The following is a 6473-nucleotide window of genomic DNA, read 5'->3' on the forward strand; positions in this document are numbered from 1 at the left end:
AAAGTATATGTGTGTGTGTGTGTGTGTATGTGTGTGTGTGCGTCACAGTGGGAGCTTGTCATGCCCAGTTGTCCATCTCCGGCAGATTTCTACTCCCCATGGGACACACACACACACAAACACACACAAACAAACACACACACGTACACATGCGCACACACACACACACACACACACACACACACACACACACACATGGTGCCCTTCTTGCTGACAGTGCGTTTTAATATTTCACTGCATGCAGGGCTCGCCATATGCTGCCCTGTCATACACCTACACACACACACACACACACACACACACACACACACAGACAAACAGTCATACACACAGAAATATGCACACTTGCACACACATCCATGTTTGTATTATTATATCTGTAAAAAATATGCCATTGACAGCAATTCCAACTTTAACCTCTAAAATTGCGCCTTTGTCAAGGTGAGAACCCTATCTTGCTATCCTTGTGAGGACATCTGACAAAAATAGAAGACCATTCACTCACACAGACACACACACTGCTCACCCCTACAATTTGTTTTCTTTGGTCCAAACCAGAGTGGAAAAGTTGACTTGGTTGCATTTTTGTATTGGGTTCATTCATTCAGGTTCACACTCACCAATCAAGGTTGGAGATTTTGGCAGCAGAGGGGAATGAAAACAAAACTGATTCTAGTCCTTGTAACTTTAGCTAATCATGATGAACTTGTCTGTGCTCTTTGTGTTAATTTACCTTCTCTTTATTTATTTACCAGTTAAGAACAGATGAAGAAATTGCTGAATATGAGCATCATATGGATCATTTTGTCATGCTAGGCTTTCCAAGTATGAGAAACTCCTAGCTCTCAGATGTCAACATGCGTCTCCTTGTACCCATAACACCTTGCATTTCCGCACAGTTTTCTGCAGTTGTTTCAGATTACCTTCTCACTCGCACCGCAGTTCGCTTGGAAGAGGACCAAGACTCACATTTTCTGGTGTCTTCGTGCCGTTAGTGCCACCTGAGTTCAAATGGCATTGTTCTCACCTGCCCAAACAAACCAAATTAAACCAAATTAAAGGAGTAAACACGCCAGAGTTTGAACAAACTGCTTGTGTCCTTACAGGCAAACACACACATAAACATACAGAGAGAGGGAGGGGAAAGGAGAGGAGAGAGATCAGAGCCATGGGGGTGGGGGTGTAGGGAGAGAGAGAGAGAGAGAGAGAGAGAGAGAGAGAGAGAGAGTGAGAGGGAACCCAGCATCTTACGTCAGTCCGGTGTCAGGAGGAAATAAGGCTCATCCAGAGTTTTGGCCTCACAAGAAGTGCTAACGCCGGAACTAAAAGTTTTAAGCTTATATGTGAGTGTGGAGTTTTTCTGGGCTAAATGAATTATTGATATGAGGTCAAGTCAGTGGGAGATTATACCAGGAGAAGCTAGGGGAATCTGTGCACTGAAACTGAATACCAAGGGTATGTGCGTCTGTGTGCAAATGCATATGTATGTTTGTGTGCACTTTTCTCTCTTTTGCTCTATGTAAAATGCATTAAACAGGAGTAACATTCAACATGTTCCTATCTGTATTCCTGTCTATACTCCTGTTCAACAAGATAAATATGAATAGCAGAGGGGATATAATAGAGCACAAAGTTGATGTGTGTGTGTGTGTTTAGAGAAAGATGAAACCCCCATACAGATAGCAGGGGCAGGTATTCAAACCCATGCAGGCAAAATGCATGTATAAGCAGGGTTAGTAGTATTCGAATGTGCCAGTGTGCCCAAGAGCTTTTTATTTCATCTGCAAAGATTAAACAGGCAAAAGAAAAACAGTATCATGAACAAATATCACCCCAAAAGGCCAAAAAGGTAAAAACAACAAGAAATAAGAAATAACAAGAAAAAATACAGAGGAAAACAGATCCAGAATCCAGGTTTATGTGTACATCTTTGACATATCATCAGTAATGCAACCTGGGGTCACTGAGTGTTTTATGGTCTCTAAACATCAGACCTGGCAACCCAGCTGGGGCTCATTGCTGTTTATTCTTGCTTCATATTGATAATAAGCTTGTGTCGTTCTAGCATATTCCAATTCATTTTGCTTTCCTCTGGTTTATCCTGCACTTCAGTCAATGTATTCACAAGAATCTCTAGCTCCAGGGTTAGGAAAATTAATTTTGTTTTAGTTCTTTCTTTCTTTTTTCTTCCCCCAGTCTAGTCTGAGTTGCTTTTTGTGAGGAATATTGAATTTCATGACCTCTAAGTGCGCACTTAAAGGCATCCCACTTTATATTAGGGCCAGCCGCACCAACATTATGTCCACAGAACTCCTTAATAGATTCTTTTGTTTGATAATTACAAAACACCATCTTTCAATAGCCTTTCATTAAACTTCCAATAACCACGGTTTCCTGCCTCTTAACTGAGGCCAAGGGCATGGGTTCAAGAAATCTTTGGCGTATGTGGAATGAAACTGTGCATCCCAGGGGAATTTCAGAGCAATTATGCATCTGGGCGAATGGACTGTCAAAAACACACAAAGACATGCAAGTTCAATTTGGACGATTAAAGTGTTATCGGTGGAGAGATTTTCAGAACTGACGAGGCTTGGATCAAATTGCATCTGGAGCTTGATTCACAACTCAGGACCTCGCTTTTGAATTTTAAAGGTCATTTAAATAATTAAATGTTGTTGTTGTTGGTTTTTTAAATCATTCATGCAAAAACTAAAAAAACAATTCCTGTTGTTTGGAAGAGGAATACCACCAGTTAAACTAGAGTTGAACCTAGTAACCTAGTTATTGGACTTTTATTTGAGTTATTGGTCTGTTTTTATTCTGTAAGAGAAAAGTGGAGAATGGCTGCCACCAATCAAAACAATATGTTGTCATAAATAAAGGTTGTGGACTGTTCAACAGTTTATCCTAAAATGTGTAGTTTGTCAAAAATCTGAATTTCCAATATTGAACTAACACACTTGTTTGTTAACTATCTCATTTGCCAATATAAAAGTAACTCATGTGGATGTTATTTGCTGTAATTCCAATTAGTTATCATCAAATAACCTCCTCTGACCCGACTCAGCATGTCAACTGCCTAATGTAAGCCAGCATGATAAAAGGTCAGTAAGACAAAACCCTCTCTCAAAAAGGGGCAAAACAAATACGCACATCTTCAAAAGTTAAATCTCAAACACTGCTTGAAATAACAAAGATGCACAAATGTACCTTGGCAGCATTTATAGCCTATTTATCTCTCCATCAAATTTAGCTCCTGCTCTCCAGTGCTTTGACTGATGGCTGTGGAGATGATGAAGAAAGGAATTAGAAAACACCCTGCTTGCCTCCTCCACTTCTCCAGAGGGGGAATAAATCATCCAGACCCAGTAAACGGCACAGGCTTGTCATAATCTTGACTCCGCTTGGAGACATTGCCTCCTGTCATGTACATTTAATCTGATTTTTTATGTCGCTCTCTAATAACAATGTAACACTGGAAGCAAGTCGCCACCAAGGGAGGCAATAACAATATTGCCTCCCCCTGGCCCCTGCAGTCACCGTATCACCTCCCGTTGGGTTTCGCTGTTTTGCTCTACTTAAAATTCAAACATTCTGTCTTCACATACCAGACTGTTTTATTGAACTTTTAATAAAATTCTAATCAATTTTTGTGGCTGATTTGTTTTTGGGTGGCTCTGCCCTGATTTACCACGAGAACACATGCTGAGTATATAGTTGTCTTAGAGTCAGAGGAGGAAAAGTGCTGAAATAATGTATTGCTTCAGTTGAGTTTTTACTCTTATCGGAGCCAGCGTACTTTTTCTGGGAGGTGAAGTCCAGAATGACTGTTTCCAGATCTCACTGTTTTCAATCAAGTAGAAGAACAGAAAGTAGAGACTCAGAAAATGATAATACTCAGAAAAGTAGCACACTTACTATAAAAATCTGCTCAAGTACAACAAGACGTCATAACTAGTCCAGATCTTTCCACATCTGGTGTGTGTGTGTGTGTGTGTGGGAGTGTGTGTGTGTGTGTGTGTGTGTGTTGAGAAGTTGCCCTAACTGTGTCAGTGAGCCTTTAGGCCCTGTTTTCCCTCCATATGAGTTGAATTTATGGTCCATATTTTATCATATTTATCACATTCATAACACTACAACTAACCTCTGCTGACTTTGATAACTCTGCATGGTACTCATGACTGTATGTGTGTGTATGTGTGTGTGTGTGTGTGTGTGTGTGTGTGTGAGCGTGCGTGTGTGTGTGAGACTGAGTTTGACTTTCAGAGCATCTGCTGGGTGCGGACATGGCAGGGGGGCACAGGTGGTATATTGTTTGTAACCACACACACATACACATGCACCCACACACACACACATACACACACACACACATACGCTGATGAAGCTCACAGATGCTGACCTTGTACGAGGCCAGGCTCCTGGTCTGTCAGCACTTGTCACACACACACACACACACAGACGCACACACACACACACACACACACACACACACACACACACCCTCTCTCTCTCTCGCTTTCCTTCTTTCTCTCTCTCACACACACACACACACACACACACACACACACACCAAGACGCGGTGCCCATTTACTCGGGGCTTGTCAGAGGCTGCCATCCTTCCCAGTGGGGGTATATGTGTGTGTGGGGTGAGTGTGTGTGTGTGTGTGTGTGTGTGGGGTGGGGTTATTGATGCATAATGCCGCAGGTAATGAGATGGGTGATGGGGACAGAGAGGCAAGCAGTTAGGAACTTGTGTGTGTGTGTGTGTGTGTATTCGCATTTAGCCATTAATATATGTACTTTGCTGTCTTATTACTTTTTGAATTAATTGTGAAACTAGTAGAGAGACAAACCATCACACAGAGAGAGAGAGAGAGAGAGAGAGAGAGAGAGAGAGCGGGGACAGGGAGCCGGAGCCATGAAGCCAGCAGGAATGTAAAATATCAAGTGGGGGGGGGTTTGACCCTTACAGCACAAAGAGCAGCCGACAGTTTAGTCAGTGTTTTAACGGTGATATCAGCAGACGAGATGATTACACATTCGTAGTTACAGGCAGGGTCTGAAATTAACACCTGCCAGGCGCCAAGTGCCGGTAAAATTTGTCTTTGGCGGATAAATCGATAAGGCAATAAAGCTGCCACACCGCCCGGTAACTTTTTGAGATGATGAGGTTTGACAGCCTCGGTGATGTACGGTCTTTTCTCAAACTTTGTCCCTGCTGACCACCGTACGCGCTCTCTCTCTGACTGTGAGCCAATCAAAGCAAAGCAAAGCAAAGCAAAGGCTCTGTCAGTCAGGCTCCTGATTGGCTGCCTGGTACGCTGCTCTAAACAAAGTGCGAAATGTCTAAACTTCTGTTTCTCCACTGCTTGGGTAATGCTTGACTCGTCAGTATCATCTTTTAAATCTCTTCTCAAAACCTATTTTCATGTGAAAGCCTTTTTTTGTAATGCATCTATTATTCATCCTCTTTTATTAATCCTGTTTTACCCTGGTTTATCTCCTGTTTTCCATGTTTTATCTGTTTTATCTCTTTTATCCCTCCTACGTTTTGCAAGTTTGTTGTATGTCTTCATCCTTGTCTCTCTGTTGATTTACCTTGTACTGTAAAGCACTTTGCACCTTTCTTTTGAAAAGTGCCAAAGAAATAGTATGTACAACAAGTCTATTATGCGAGGCCATCAAAAAGAAAAAAAGATCACGATGAAGAAACATGAACAAAAAAATCCATTGCATAAGCGAGTGAACAAATTTTAAATTTAAACTCTAAATCTGCTCGTCTCTTTATTGAATGAATTCACGCAGTACCTGATTCTATACACAAAATAGCTTTGAAAAAAGGCAGGATGACATATTTCTATTAAAGATGCATATTATACATATTATTTTGGCTGATAAAAATTACTCTTGGCAGGTAATTTATTTTACTTTACCAGCCCTTTATTAGTTAATTAATTCATTAAGTAGTTAAAGTTAATTTCAGACACTGGTTGCAGGTATTTACATTCTTATTTAAAGATAGTAGCTAGGTTTTATAATTTGAGATTTTGTTTGAATTCAGCAAAAGAAATCCCCATGTTGGTTGAACATACATGAGTCAGAATCTCAGAAACATTGATAGCACCTTTGCTCTTCTATTTGCTCTCAGTAGTAAATTTTGCGCCTCGACCAACTGAAGTTAACTTTAAGAGGAGGAGGGCTTTGCTCTGAGCCGTCAATCAGCTGTCACTCATTGCCATTGGTTTAGTGTATTGGTCTTCCTGTTTTCCTCCAAACTTACCTTTAATGCAGCTTTAATGGCCTTGGAAATCAGTTCCAGAAGGTAGGATGAATATATAACGTACACACCCACACACATACACACACACACACACACACACACACACACACACCTGGGAGCTGCTCAGTACAGCCCTACTGGCTACTGAGCAGCTCCACTTGAGCAGCTGGGGGTGAAACGCCTCAGTCAA

The 6473-nt window shown here is 41.3% G+C and overlaps 1 non-coding gene across 1 annotated transcript; it reads left to right on the forward strand.

Annotated features, from left to right (window-relative positions):
• The first annotated feature begins 6170 nt into the window (after positions 1-6170).
• LOC139640340 (small nucleolar RNA SNORD83) lies at positions 6171-6247 on the forward strand. Its single transcript, XR_011694908.1, has one exon. It is a non-coding gene; the product is annotated as a small nucleolar RNA SNORD83 (small nucleolar RNA).
• Positions 6248-6473: the final 226 nt, after the last annotated feature.

Source organism: Centroberyx affinis, unplaced genomic scaffold (assembly GCF_046629955.1).
Source record: "Centroberyx affinis isolate AG114_WGS23_722 - 3 ecotype Tasmania unplaced genomic scaffold, CSIRO-AGI_Caff_v1 ptg009119l_1, whole genome shotgun sequence".
Classification (NCBI taxonomy): Eukaryota; Metazoa; Chordata; class Actinopteri; order Beryciformes; family Berycidae; genus Centroberyx; species Centroberyx affinis.